The following is a 16,258-nucleotide window of genomic DNA, read 5'->3' as shown; positions in this document are numbered from 1 at the left end:
CTGTCACCATGTTCTGACATATAAAACCAAATGTACCTTAATGCTTGTTTACCCTGATAGTTCCCATCGATCGATCCATAATCTTCTCAGGACTAACTTGTCCTATTTTATCGCCCTATAACGTTTTCCCACCTTTTATGCTAATTAACAGAAACGAGTCATATCTTACATGCTTAAACAGAGAAGAGTCATATTTTCTCCGAGTCAAGCTCCTCAGCTCCGCCTAAGAAACTCCCCTACAGATAAAATCTCACATGAGCTTCCTTGCTTCGAGTCTAGGTAAGCACGCTCCCTAACCGTCCCCTCTTATGTTATATTGATAGCCTGCAGTGTGGCCGAGATCGCATAAGTCTCGCGTATGCACGGTGCGCTCCTTGGTAAGGCGCGATCCTGTCTCCGGCTGCCGCTGTTAGCCGAGTTTCAGCGGCGCACTGCGCATGCGTGAGACTTGTGCCACCCCGGCCATGCTGCAAGGTGTCAATCTAACAAAAGAGGGGATGGTTAGGGAGCGTGCTTACCTAGACTCGAAGCAAGGAAGCCTCGTTTGCATAAGACCTGCGGTGGAATAAAAGTTGTTTTACAGCGATCATGCGCCTCAGACATCTTAGGCTACTTTCACACTAGCGTTGTTTTAATCCGGCGTTCAATTCCGACACCGGAACTGCCCGCCGGATCCGGAAAAACGTGTGAAAACGGATTACATTTGAATCCTGATCAGGATTTTGATCACAATGAAAAAATGCATTGGAAAAAACGGATCCGCCATTTATGGACTTTAACTTTTTTTTCACATTTTTTGGGTTTAACATGCAAAAGCCGGATCCGTTTTGACTGAACACACAGTGCCAGATCCGGCGTTAATGCAAGTCAATGGGAAAAAGGCCTGATCCGGCGTTCAGTCAAAGTGTTCAGGCTTTTTGGCCGGAGGTAAAAATACTGCATGCTACGTTTTTCTGAAAAGCCTGATCAGTCAAAAAGACTGAACTGAAGACATCCTGATGCATCCTGAAGGACTGACTCTCCATTCAGAATGCATGGGGATAAAACTGATCAGTTCTTTTCCGGATTTGAGCCCCTAGGACGGAACTCAGCGCCGGAAAAGAAAAACGCTAGTGTGAAAGTACCCTTACACAAAAACATCATTAGAAGCCGGATGGTAACAGCTTTAAGGTACTGCTGGCGGTTTATGATCCATTTTGGTGCTGACAGGTTCCCTTTAAATCAAGTTTTTATGTATGTATTTTTAAGAATTTTATTTCCAGGTCACTATATTTAAGAAACAAATCCTGTCACATCATGTGCTGGCACTTTCTGTGCTGAAGACATCACTTTTCGGTAGTCATCTCATTATCATCAAAAGCAGAATTACATCGAAAATTAACACCTACGTATAAATAACACAGGATCCACCATTCACAATGGGTGATGGTCACAGCTTATCTACCCCCTCCCTGTACAGTGACTTCTACTCAAATAACAGAGCATGCCTAAAAAACTTTCTCATAGAAGTCAATGAGGTCCCTCCTGAGTCTATGGCTCATGGTGACTGCTGTAAAGCATATCTCTAAATGCTGTTAACAACAGCTCGAGCAAGATGGCTAACCTAATAATCATGTACAAAAAATACAATAAAATATCTGCAAGCAATTTGGTTTTAATTAGTAAGAACTTCTACTTGACGAATTCCCTTTAAAATTAAGTGTTTCAGTTTCATTAAATATAGAAATCTTTTCACTTTTCAAAAAGATTCATATCAACTACAGAGAATATGAAACTGTGCATTTTGCTAATATCAGATAGAATGAAATCGGAATAAAATCATATAAAATACAGACATCGTAAGTCAGAATTAATAACTTACGCTTATCTAGGTTTCAGAGAAACTTCTACCTTAATTATAACATTCCTGAAAGATGTAAATGCTTGGATTTGGTGGAAAGGAGGGCATGCCAGTAAATTTATTACATTCACTCAGGTTTCTCATCTCCTGTAACAAGTACTTAGAACAGCTCTTGTTTCTAAATATGTTTGAAGAGGTGTAGCTGACTGGAATATTTAACACTTGCTGGCCATAAGCCAGGAAAATGCCATAGAGACCATTGTATTCCGTTGTGTCTCCACTAAGCAGACAGTGCACAGTGGACATATCCGTACTTAAATCTGAAATTTCACTTAGTAAGAGCAGTTTCACCCAGAAACGTGTAGAATATCAGATATAAGAAAAGCACAACCTTCTACTTTTTATATGTGTAGTAGGCATTTATTTAATGAATATGCCATATGTTTTGTAGAGTTCTTTTTAGCTGTAATGTTATAGACCTAAAGATTTGAGGTTCTTCTATGTAACTCCTTTCTAAGCGGAGCCAAGCAAATATTATTATAACAGTAATTTGGCAAAGTATTTCCACACTAGTAACACTGTTGTTAACTGATTTATAGAAAAGTTCAAACATTTTGGCAGCTCTTTTTGCAGCTGCCAGATAACGCATCAGTAAAAACCTTGGGATACTGGCCTATTGTTTTTTTTCATAAGAGGTCTTGACGTTGAGGTCTGCCCTGTGGTTGCATAGTCAGAAAGTGTTGCACCCGTATTTCTAGAAGTCAGCTAGAGAAGTGCAGTGTGAAGAGAATTGCTTTAAGGAGACATGCAACCTTGAAACCCGTAAGAACTCTGGAAGAACTGCCAGTCCATGCATGAGAACTGTAAGTGATGTGCTTGAACTTGATATTTCAGTAAAGAACTGTTCTACTGCAAAATTGCACCCCAGAACCAGAGTATGCCCTGAAGGGAAGAGTGCCCTTCCCACCACTGCACGGCCCAGGAGAGCATCATCTGCCCTCCTCTCCTGGGCTCACAGCAGAAGCATGCATGTTGTCAATGAGGGAAATAAGCTGCCAGACAAGTCGGGACAAATATTATTTTTATGTTGAAGTCTGACATTGCCAATCCTTCTTTTCCCCCAACATTTGATGTCAGGAGAACTCCAAAGACATTAGAAGATTGGTCGCTCTTGCCAAAATTGTCAGGTACACTAAAATGTATTAAATATGCATTCCCCTTGTCAATACAAACTGTGACACTGTCCATTTTATGAAGTTGTCAATTACTACATACATTTCCAGTAGGAATAACAGAGAATTGACACGCTGCAAAAAAGCTTAAGAAAGGATATTTTTTGATAGGAGAAGACCGCCAGACCATGCCACAGACTGGCTGAATTTCTACTGATCCGTCATTTGCGACTGTTCAGAGGTCTAATAATTGGGCTTTATAGATTTTTTCCCCATATATTTTATAGATGCAAAGGCATATTGCTTGAGCTGCTTGCAAATCTTATCGTTTTTCAGAGCATATTAATATTTTTTTTAGAAATCGTGTAAATGCCACTGACTTGTTGTTGCATTGATGTTCCTTTGCAAAATCAGCCACTTGTACAGAATATATAGCTGTAACCTTTAAACTGATTGGATTAAGACAACCGCATGGAGAAAAAAAACACATCATAAACCATTTGTATTTATTTCTCACCTACTAGGTATCCTGCTTCCAACTAAAGCAAAAACAGCCATTATAAACCCTAGTCTTCTATTCCCCTGTCTGAGATGCAGACGCTGCAGTCAGCTGTCTGTCTTGGTGGCAAAAGACCTAAGAAGACACATTTATGTTGCTCTGGAGTCGGTATGTTCCTAATCTAACCATGGTGAGGGCTTGATACAACTAGTGAATGCTAGGCAGTAGGCACAGATAATTCCACACATTAGTTAGATAATGTCTTGATGTGACAACCATAAGGTATATGGGCAGTCAAGTGGATTGCATGTAAAGGCCGCCCCGATGAGGAGCCATAATGAGCTCTGATAACAATTTGATCACAGCTCGTTTGAAGAACCTTTAAATCTGCTGATGGATACTGCAAAATAGCTGATCAGCAGGAATGCAGGGTGTAAGATACGATTTTAGCCTATCCTGATAATGGGCCATCGATACTAAAATCATGGACAACCTCTTTACAGGCTAATGCACACAGTGGTTGCTGTTTTGCAGTCTGCAACCCGCAAAAAAATCCTATACTTGTCTGCAAAATGGACAAGAATAGGACATGTTCTATAATTTGCGGAACGGCACGGATACTGACAGCACACTGATGATATTCCTGTGCTGCCACATTTTTTATGGCCTCATAAAAATGTATTGGTCTGCGTGCGATCCGCAAAAAATGTGATTCGGACACAGACTCAATATAAGATTGTGTGCATGAGGCCTAAAGCCCCTTTTACAGTGAAGAATTTAGCTGACGATTGTTGGGAAGTAAGCGTTCCTTCCCAACAATAACCTGCTCATCAGTGGAGGAGATTACTGTGTTTACATGCAGAGATCTCCTCCACAGTATAGGGAGGAGCGATCGCTAATGCCATCACTGGTCGCCATACAGAATCATTGTTTCATGGCATCAGAGGCTGTTTAGACGGCACGATCTGCTGCCTGCAAACGATGATTTAGGTGACTGCATGAAAGATGTGATTACCCGATGAACGAGCATGGTGGTTTTTGGAAATTGAATTGGATTATTATGTTGGATCTACCTGTATATGACAGTATTATATAGTCTCTAATGGGGGTTCTTATGATTATTGCACATCATCTGAAGGCACTTGTGGGATTATATAAACTGTGTATAGAAGCATTATCTTGGCAGTTTATGGTGCTATTATATAGGCTGTATATGGCAGTATTATCTTGTCACAATATGTTGGTATTATGCGGGCTGAAATTGTAGAGATGAGATGATGTAGCTCGACATGCTACAAAATTACATTTTAATCTGCGATCTGATTATTGTCAAGCATCCCTTCTAACAAATTTGGTTCCTCCAAAGCAAAGAACCCCTTTAATTACCTGTTGCCAATGGTTAGCTGTGGAGTTCCTTCAATGGGAAACCCACTTGGTGTACTGTATATATTTTGACATGTAGTCGAAGATAGTCCCTAAGGAGTAAAGAAAAAAACAGGGGGCATCACATCTAGTAACACTCAATGATCATGTTCTTAGGTGCAAGCTTCACTTAAAGTGAATTAATCACCATGAAAATGCAGTGCAACATGGGACAGAGCAGGAGGAACTGCGCAGACTGATATATAGTAGTCATGCGGCCTTCTCTGAATGAATGTGCGCACAGACATAGTTGTCAGCCACTGACCACCTACTTGACTACTGAGCTCAGAATAGGCAGACATTTTGATTAATAAATTACACAATATACTGAATTTTTCCCACAAAACTATATATAAATCAACCCCGCACTAGTTCTATAACATGCAGCTTGCAGATTGTAGTGCATTTTCAATGTGACAGGACTTCTTTAACACATAGAGGACCCACGCTGTACATGTACGGCGCTGGTGGACGAGATGTAAGGACCAGCGCCGTATATGTACTGCGGGCTGATCGGGCAGGTGCAGGAGCCTAAAGGGTTTGTTAACCTTTGTAAAATCCATTAAATACCTTGAGGGGTGTAGTTTCTAAAATGGGGCCATTTTTGGGTGGTTTCTATTATGTAAGCCCAACAGTGACTTCATAACTGAACTGGAAATTTTCAGAAAAATTTGAAGATTTACTTCTAAGCCTTCTAACGTCCCCAGAAAATAAAATGGCATTTACAAAATAAGACAAACATAAAGTAGACATATGGGAAATGTAAAGTAATAACTATTATATGAGGTATTACTATCTGTTTTAGAAGCAGAGAAATAGAAATTTTGGAAAGATTATTTTTATAAATAAAAATTAAAAATATAAGAAAAACGGTAGGCACTCCTCTTACTTTGCATGCAGCACTAATCATGTATTAAACAGACAGATGTAAATAAATGAAAAACAAAAAATATGGTAAAAAAATATTACAAATATAAAAAAATATAGATACCAATTAATCAATTTATGTCCATATATAGACATGATCCTGTTGAAAATTAATGTACAGACATGATCCTATTACAAATTATTAATCCATTAAGGTGAGGAAATGTTGTACATAATTATTAATCAAATGGTAAAATCAAGCTTAAAATCAATCAGATCAAATAATGTTTAGTATCCAACAGTAATCATGCTAATCATTAAGGTATTTCATATACATTTATATCTATAATCCAGATCAGTATATCGTATCAAATCCAGATCAGTGTATTATATCAAATGACGCTCCAGATGGTACTTCCAGCTCTGCTGATTCCAAACAAGAAAATGTCAGTATATATACAGTACAGACCAAAAGTTTGGACACACCTTCTCATTCAAAGAGTTTTCTTTATTTTCATGACTATGAAAATTGTAGATTCACACTGAAGGCATCAAAACTATGAATTACCACATGTGGAATTATATACATAACAAACAAGTGTGAAACAACTGAAAATATGTCATATTCTAGGTTCTTCAAAGTAGCCACCTTTTGCTTTGATTACTGCTTTGCACACTCTTGGCATTCTCTTGATGAGCTTCAAGAGGTAGTCCCCTGAAATGGTTTTCACTTCACAGGTGTGCCCTGTCAGGTTTAATAAGTGGGATTTCTTGCCTTATAAATGGGGTTGGGACCATCAGTTGCGTTGAGGAGAAGTCAGGTGGATACACAGCTGATAGTCCTACTGAATAGACTGTTAGAATTTGTATTATGGCAAGCAAAAAGCAGCTAAGTAAATAAAAACGAGTGGCCATCATTACTTTAAAAAATGGTCAGTCAGTGAGCCGAAAAATTGGGAAAACTTTAAAAGTAAGGGCTATTTGACCATGAAGGAGAGCGATGGGGTGCTGCGCCAGATGACCTGGCCTCCACAGTCACCGGACCTGAACCCAATCGAGATGGTTTGGGGTGAGCTGGACCGCAGAGTGAAGGCAAAAGGGCCAACAAGTGCTAAGCATCTCTGGGAACTCCTTCAAGACTGTTGGAAGACCATTTCAGGGGACTACCTCTTGAAGCTCATCAAGAGAATGCCAAGAGTGTGCAAAGCAGTAATCAAAGCAAAAGGTGGCTACTTTGAAGAACCTAGAATATGACATATTTTCTGTTGTTTCACACTTGTTTGTTATGTATATAATTCCACATGTGTTAATTCATAGTTTTGATGCCTTCATAGTCATGAAAATAAAGAAAACTCTTTGAATGAGAAGGTGTGTCCAAACTTTTGGTCTGTACTGTATATATATATATAAAAAAATAATATATTGCAGATTAAATATATGGTTGGTCCATAATCTCTGATGAATTAAGTAATGCAAATAACAAGTGTTGCAAAAATCATTCCACAATGCTCTACAAATAACTGGATAATCAGCTAATTGTTCGTGCTGGATAAATAGAGTTATCAATACAGCATCAGCGCTGTATCCCTTACGGTGGGTTTGTGGCATTGTAATATATGGGGTTGTGCACTTACCCCCTCTCACTCCTGTGAAGACGCTGGATACTTGGTATGGAGGTTCTTGCTACACCATACTTGTATACAGTTTCTCCTGCACCGAGTCCACGTGCTTGGGGGTCTTAACCTGGTATCTATATATTTTTTGATATTTTTAATATTTTTTACCATATTTTGCCTACCGTTTTTCTTATATTCTCTCATTTCTTTACATACTAAAAATGGGTGACCTAGTAGGTAGTAAACCCTCTATATCCATCACGTTCTAGTGTGAAAAATGAAAAATATTGACTGAAATTTACCACTATCATGAAGTACAATGTGTCACGAAAAATATCTTTAGAACTAGCGTTCCAAAGATATTTCCACATAAAGTGACACATGTCAAATTTTCAAAAAACAGCCTGGGCAGGAAGGTGAAATATGACAGGGTACTTAAAGGGATCTCCAAACATCTCTTGATGTATTGGTGTGTGGTGCAATATTAAATCTAGGAACAGAATTGTCCTTCAGGAAGTAGTCACAATGTAGATTGGGACTAGAATTTCCACTGGAGCAGAAAACAATCAAATATTCTACTTCCTGTCCTGCCTCTTTAATGTCATACTTTGTTTTGACTTATAGCACAGCAGACAGCCTCGCTTGACCTTCTCAAACAGACCATTCAGTCTGACCAGAGAGGCAAGGGGAATGAGTGACAGAATTAGAGAACTAGTCTAATAAGTGCAATGTTCCTCTGTGGGTATCTTTAAGCCTATCAAGAGAACAATAGAATTGCCATACTGTTGTCCTAAATTCTACATCTACTATTATAGCAACATATAACATTTTCATATCTGACAATAGATTACCTACTTATATAAAGGGTGTATTAAACTGGCATATTCTCTGCCAGATCAACACTAATGACAATCATGCAGACAATTGCCTTATTGTCATTAGAGATTTATCTCTCTATGCTGGCTTCTACAGGAGGACAATATTTGGTATAACATTTTCAGTGGTATAGTACTGCCAAAATAGAAAATAAAAAAACAAACATTGTACAAAATGTGTTTTATGACTATTGTGTTGAAAAAATAAAACTCTTTCTGATGGAAGTGTTCCTTTAAAGGGTTTCTTTGGCCCTATACCTAACGTGTGGATAAAAGACCCTTTTGTTGCTCTGATTCTGTGACCCAGGCTGGGATTCTGTGACTGGATGGTTGCCGGCTCTTCCTCTGATGTCATGACTAGTGATGAGCGAATCTGGACTTCGATCCGATTTCAGGATAAATTTGATTCCCCGCAAAGCTGAACTTCCTCATGCTTTGCGGTAGCGAATCGATTTAACCTGAAATAGTGTAAAAAAAATAAAATAAAAATACATACCTGATCCGCTTGCTTGTACATACCTGATCCACTTGCTTGCGACGGGCCGCCTGCCGCCATCTTGATTGATGTCATCTCGGGCCATGCAAGATTTCGCACCAGACCTTCAATCATGATGGTTGTGGGAGACCCGTCGCGAGCAAATGGATCAGGTAAGTATTATTATTCTTTTTTTTATTTTACACTTTGCGATCATGTATGAGTGCGGCATCTGAGGGGTACAATAACGGGGTCCGGTGCAATTGCTGCTCCCTGTCATTGCACCCACTACTTACAAAGAAATGCGCTTTATGGCGAAGTAATTCGTCACAAAGCGGGGTTTTTATGTAAAATTCGGCAGCCGAATTGAATTTTACGAAACTTCGCTCATCTCTAGTCATGACCAGATCTGCTACTCTTTCCTCCTGTTCAGTTACCTCTACATTATGTTGCTAAACCGGAAAAAAGAGGAGCACATCTGGCTGCGACATCAGAGAAAGAGCCTACAGCCAGTCCGGTGGTGGCGTGATCCCAGCCAGGATCATGGAATTGGCAGACCGACCGAAGGGTAAGTACTACTCAAAGGGCCAAATTTATCATTAGCTCAAGTCAGAATAATGGAGTGAAAAAGTCGCAAAGTTTTGCGCAATCGCTAAAACTGCGCACAAATTTGCAACTTTTTTCTGCTCTGCACTATGCTCGCCAGTTTTCTGAAAGTGGGCGTGTTTTCTTATGTAAATGAATCTCTAGACAGATTTACTATTGGGACTATTTAAAAAATCGCAAAAAAGTCGCAAAAAAATTCGCAATTTCACTCCAGTGAGGACCATGCTTATCTTATGAGACTTTTTAATAGAACATGCGACTTTTTCATAAAGACTTGCGACTTTTGTAAAGCTGCTTACTGACGGATAAACTGCTACCATCAAACCACATTTATTACAGTCTTAAAGGGCCGATCATAAATCTGACTTGGCTAAAACTGACTTTAGCCATATGTGAAAGTGGAGTGAGCTGTCAGAGGAATGATAAATCCGGCCCAAAGTGTCTTCTGTCCACAGCTTACCTAGAAGACACTTTTTAAGTACAGGCCCAATGAACCCCTTTAAAGCAGATCTTCAGTCTATTAACTCTAAACGCAGAATCCTACACTATCCAAAAACTAAAGAGCAATGTAGTCATTGGCTAATTCTATGCAGCTCGGGGCATTATTGTTCTGGTAGTGCATTCCACTAATACTGAGCTACAGTTTAATACTGTTTATACAGTGTGCCCATTAGTTAACAAAAAATTGACTAATGTTCCCCATCAAACACACATTGAAGGTCAAATCTAAGGGTTCAAGCTGCACAAACTTTCTAGGAATGAATGAGGAAATCTCTAATATTTTGCTTGCCAGTGAAAAACGTATTTAATCACAGTCTGTTTGTTTCGTAGAAATCAAAAGGCGTCAACAGATTTGTATCACACAATGTACACAGTGAATATTGATGCAAGTTTCTCTAGGGAAGAGATCTCTACAGACTTCCTTGTTGACTTTGTTTTGATGAAGAGGTGGCTCAGCTCAACTGCTACAGACAGAAAATAGAGCTAGTTTTTTTTTCTTGTCACTGTTTGTACATGCTCTACAGAGCACATAAATTATATTATAACCACCTGCCATGAAATGATCAAATTAAGAAGTCTTCTGCAGCAGATCAGATGATGTCAGAACATCTTGAGGCTGTTTGTTGACTTCAGAGAAGCATATTAGCTCACCGGGATGATAACTCTTTGTTATCAATCAAAAAATGTTGGCTGGAGCCAAGACTGCACCTGCACATGAAAAGAAAGAAAGGTGCTCTCATAATCACCCTGGCCATTAAAGAATATGTATCTGACTTCAGTCAAAGATGTTATCTCAGCCAATTAACAATATGAAGAACATTGGTGTAAATAGTTAAATACAGTCAATCTGTTCATGGGCTTCTACTCATTTCAACAGGTTGACATGTTAAATGGTATATATATATATAGTACATGGCAATAGTATACATAACTGAGATCCACAAGATTGTTTGTTGTGTATTTATCTCCCTTCATTCCCATGTGGATAAAGGCAATGAGCAATGGTAATTTTGGCAATGCCCCAAAATAAAGAGCTGTGTCTGCTGGAATATATAGTTTAGTAGGCTTGCAGACTTGTCCTCCATAATTAGATATGTGAATGTCCGTGTCTGTACAGCAGCTTAAAAAACTGTTTTCATTTTTGCTTGACTTGCCTCATAACTTATTAGGACATTGGATCATGTCTATGGGTGTGACTGAAGGGTAGCAGATGAAGAAAACCTGGTGTCTAAGGGGCCCAATACATTAGTATTGTAAATGACACATTAGGTGGGGGGTTCTTGGTAGAGATTTTGACCAGGAGGTTCAAGCTACACCTTAGCAAAACCATAGAGAAAAATGGATGATACCTGGAAATATTTTATGGAGGACATGAACTGATATAGTAATGAGTGTTGCACATATGCATTTGCCGATCTGGCAGGCTGTTGCGGGGGGGGGGGGGGGGGGGGGGGCGCTACTGAAATGCCTTCCAGCCCAATTAACTATAATGGGGTTTGGCAGTGATCCAGGCGCGATCCAGCAAATATGCTGAGAATTGACCGGACAAATACCGCTGCATACAGCGTTTTTTGTCCGGCCGATTTCCGGCATTCTATGCCAAAACAGCCTGTTGGAACAGAACAGCCTGCCGGCAGTGTGAAATGGGCCTAACCTATGTTTGTTGTTTTTTTGCCGGAAAAATAAATGCGTAAAAGATATATTTTACGTTCATGGAAGACAACAATGAGATAATATTGTTATTACATTTTTATTATAATAACCTTCTTTGAACTGTGGATTAATAAAGCAGCTTTAGCAGAATGTGCTGTTCTCCGTGTAGTACCACACCCTTTTGGAGTGCTTTTAAATGTTCTCTAGTACATAAAGGAGAACATTTCTCAGCCATTACTTTCAGTCCCCTCAAAAGACCAGCTTTAATGTTTATTTACTTTGTGGGTAATTATAGGACAATGGTTTCCTTAAGCATCTACATTCAAATAACTTTTCAGAATTACAAGTGTACCTTAAAGGTACGTTAAAGTTGTCCTACAGGCTGGATGATGTGTCTGATCAATGGGTGTCTGACGGCTGGGACGCATCTTGAGAACAGGGGTACGGCGTCCGTGTCCCCTGCCTGAATGAACCAGTGGTCAAGCCTGCTCACTACTAGTGATGAGCGAAGTTCTTAAAAATTCAATTTGGCTGCTTCGCCAAATTTTACCCAAAAAATTAGCTTTGTGACTAATTACTTTATCATGAAGCACATATCTTTGTAAGTAGTGGGTGCAATGACAGGGGTCGGCAATTGCACTGCTCCCAGTCATTGTACCCCTCAGATGTCGCGTTCATAGCTGATTGCGGCATCTGAAAGCAATAACACAGTGTCAAATAAAAAAATAATAATCTTACCCTCATCCATTAGATCTCGAAGAGCCGGCCGCCGCCATCTTGATTAAAGATATAGAAGGAAATCTTGTGCTGCCTATGATGACGTCATCACATCGGCCAGCGTGGTGATGTCATTTGTCACAGTGCACAGGGTTTTGCGCTGGATCTTCAAGCAAGATGGTGGCGGCCGGTTCATCGCGCTTAAATGGATGAGCTAAGTATGATTTTTTTTTACCCCATTTCAGGTAAAATTGATTTGTTACCACGAAGAACATCATTACCACGAAAAAGATCATTGCACCTGCTTGACTGCTGCTCTAAACAGGGGAGTCCCAGTGGTCAAACCTCTACTGATCAGCCACTTATGATCTATAATGTGGAATTTGTGGATGGGGGCTAAATTGTCATTCTAAACATGGTATTTTGATAGTGGACATTATGGATGAGCGAATCAACTTCGGATGAAACATCTGAAATCGATTCGCATACCACTTGGAACTGAACCCGAGTTCTGGAAATGTTTTTTTACAGTCTAAATCAATTTCTGAAATTATTATGCAAAGTCTCACGAGAATAATAACTTCGGCTCATCGGAGCCAATACATTCTAATACTATATGGAGCAATCGCTCCGTACAGTATTGAAATGAAGTTTTCTGCGAATCTACTTCGGATTTTTCATCTGAAGTCGATTCGCTCATCCCTAGTGGACATGTGACTTACTAACAGAGCTCAATGGTCTGAATTTACACTAACACTGTAGTAATCAATGAATATTTTGCCCCATCGACCAATTCTATTATAAAAACAAACTGATTGCCGTGAGGCATTTGTGAGAGCTCATTCAACTGACAGATCACTAGATGTGTTTATATATGTCACATTAATAACCGTCAGATATGTACAAAGGTATCCCATCAATATATAAATCGTGGGATGTATGTGGGTATAAAACAATTCTCCCTATCAATTTTCATCATAGGTACCATAAAAATCTCATTATAATTTTTCCAACCTATGGACAACATCGATATCCAGTCTATGATACCATTTAAAATAATACCAAAACTTAGTGTTGATTAATTTAGTCAAATATCTACGTAGCGTTTGGAGCTTCCTTCTTCTGATACAGAGCTCCAGTTCTCCAACTTCACAGAGCCTTAAAGTGGAATGATACAATTCTTGTAGCCACCACTAGGAGGTGTTTCCAACATTCCATAAAATACCTGTTATTGGAAACCTCCAAAGCACCCCTAGTGGTGATTTCTAGTAGCCATTGTAAAGGGATGCAACCCTGTATCAGAAAAATGGAGATCCAATCTCTGTAAAGTTATATATGAGGTGTACATTCTGTTTAAAGGGGTTGTCTAGTTAAGAATAATAAAAAAAATAATAATACAGGCATAATGGCATGAAAAAGTAATACCTTACCATTCTGCCTCTTTCCAGGACTTCCTGGTCCCATTCGGCACAGAATGTGACTGGTCTGCCACTCACTTGCTGAGACGAGTCACCTCTGTGGCCAGTAGATGGCTGAGCAGTCACATTTCCTGTGTTGAGGGGAACAGGAAGTAGACACCATTGGCTAGTACTGGAATTGTTGGAACAGGAACATTAAGGGATCGGTGAGGTATAATTTTATTTTTTTAATTTTTAAAGCCATTCTGCCCCTTTAAGAAATTTCCTGGCCAGACAGCACCTTTACCCAGTTAGAGAAAAAAAATCTGGTTTTGTTAAACTATTTTTTAAATATTTTATGTATTTCCATGACAGAAACCTTTCCTTATTTAGTTAGTAGGTTTTACGATTTTAGATCCAACCAGTTTTATGTATTTTCCATGTGACCTTTAGAGAATGCCAATTACTATTACATTTCATGCTATAAGGACATAGCATATTTAAAATTTTAAAAAGCGCGTTTGTACTGTAAGTCCAACTCCACGCTTTTTTTGTATAGAGCTTGGCTTCGCTACTCAGCAGACTTTCCCATAGACAATGAATGTAACTCCATCCATATTAGAAATGCATAAGCCCTTCCTATACTATTCACCTTCTTGAGGACTAGTAAAGGGTAGTTCACTCCAAGGTGGAATTTCCCCACTTGACTCTTGAATGCATATTGTTCTTTTTTCTTTCGACCATAATATGTCATGCTATTTAGCATTTCTAAACCCTTACCTTTGCATATGTATATGTCACTACTTGTGCTAGCAGCTAAGGCCAGTGTGGGAAAGTACCACTGAAAACCTCTTCAAAGCTCTTCAGAGCTATAAAAGAGAGGAGAGCGTTCAACAGTCACCCAGAAACTCACTAAAACCCTATTCATCACATTGAGCTGAAATGCTACATTTTACGTACATGCAATCCCCACTTTATAAAGTACTGTGTTATAGCGTGTTACACTTTGCATTGCACTGAATTATGAATCATGTTCTCCTTTAGAGGCTATGTACCACTTTTTCAACCTTTTCATTTTGCTTAACTTCATTCTTAAAAGGGTTTTCCTACATTCAATGGCTCCATTCCCAGTTAGGCTAGTTTCCCACTAGTGCTAAAATGTTCCTCCAGGCTGTTCCAGCAAAGGAACAGCCTGCCGGAGTTCATTGCATCCAGCATAGCCAGAAACTGCTGGTACACCGCCAGACCCCATTGGCTATAATGGCTATTAGTTCTGAGATTCGCCCGGACAAATTCCGCTGCAAGCAACATTTTTGTTCAATCCTGCCGTTTGCTATTAGATAAGCTCTAGTCCTTTTTTAAATACATATGGGGTCAATTATCAAACTGGTGTAAAGTAGAACTGGCTTACTTGCCCATAGCAACTAATCAGATTCCACCTTTCATTTTCTGAAGGAGCTGTCCAAAATGAAAGGTGGAATCTGATTGGTTGGTATGGGCAACTAAGCCTGTTCTACTTTACACCAGTTTGATAAATGACCCCAATAGTATCTGGCATTACTACCTCTTGGAGTAGGGCATTCTATAGTTTGACTACTCTAACTGTAAAGAATCCTTTCCTGTATTAATGCTTATGTCACCTTTCCTTCACATGTAATGAATATCCTCTGGTCTATTGTAAAGTTTTGGAACAAATAAATCCTGTGCCAGGTCTTTGTATTCACCACACATGTATTGATCTCCTCTAAAGCATGTTTTTCCAAGCTGAACAAGCCCAATTTTTTTTTTACGCCTCTCATTATAAGACAGGCCTTCCATCCAATTTATTAACCTGGTCGCCTATCTCTGAACTCTATATACTTTATAGTATATAGAGCCCAAAACGGAATCTCATATTCAATATGTGGCCTTGCTATGCATTTATAAAGGGGTAATATTACATTTGGCTCATGGGTTTTTATCTCTCTTTTTATACACACAAAAATCATATTTGCTTTTGCAGCTGCTGCCTGACATTGAGTACTGCTGCTTAGCTTACGGCTGTATGTCACCAACAGATTATCTGACCAATTTCTGCCCAATCAGACCAGTAGTTGGTGTGTATAGCAAAAGATCTGTGTGTGTAAACGGCCATCTGACCAATGAATAATCCGTTGGTGTAAGTAATATAGCCCTTACTTGCCACCAGACAATCCGTGTCCTTTTCTTCTTCTGCTGTCCACTTCCTACTGCCAGCTACACACACAGGAAATGGCTGGAGATTTCCTCTCAGTCGCATACAGGCTGCAAAGTGTTCTTCACCGGAAAACTCCTTCAGTTCAACCTATGTGATCATTCTGTGTTTACAGCTCTCATGCATACTAATGTGTCTAGACGGTTAGGGATTAAAAAAAAACCCTGTGTGTAGTGTGATCCTGCATTTGTTGCTCTCCTCGTTTGCACCCTGTTTTACTGTCTTTAGGTTAAAGGGGTTGTGCAATTTCAGCAAATAGCATGTATTATGTAGAGAAAGTTAATACAAGCCACTTAGGCTACTTTCAAACTGGCGTTTTGGCTTTCCGTTTGTGAGATTTATTCATGGCTCTCACAAGCGATCCAAAACGGATCAGTTTTGCCCT

General features: G+C 39.3%; 1 protein-coding gene across 4 annotated transcripts in view; it reads right to left on the bottom strand.

Moving 5' to 3' along the window:
* PLEKHG1 (pleckstrin homology and RhoGEF domain containing G1) overlaps nt 1-16,258 on the bottom strand; it is a 306,576-nt gene that overhangs the window by 164,700 nt on the left and 125,618 nt on the right. For 2 of the 4 annotated variants that reach the window (XM_040429518.1, XM_040429520.1), the window contains one exon: nt 4,898-4,986. The exons of the other annotated variants lie outside the window; for them this stretch is intronic. The gene's annotated coding sequence lies outside the window, so the exon portion shown is untranslated. The remainder of the gene's footprint in view (nt 1-4,897; nt 4,987-16,258) is intronic. 4 annotated transcript variants of the gene reach the window in all.

Source organism: Bufo bufo, chromosome 4 (genome assembly GCF_905171765.1).
Source record: "Bufo bufo chromosome 4, aBufBuf1.1, whole genome shotgun sequence".
Taxonomy (NCBI): Eukaryota; Metazoa; Chordata; class Amphibia; order Anura; family Bufonidae; genus Bufo; species Bufo bufo.
Note: the sequence above shows the minus strand (reverse complement) of the source record. Positions and strands in the feature narration are given on the sequence as shown.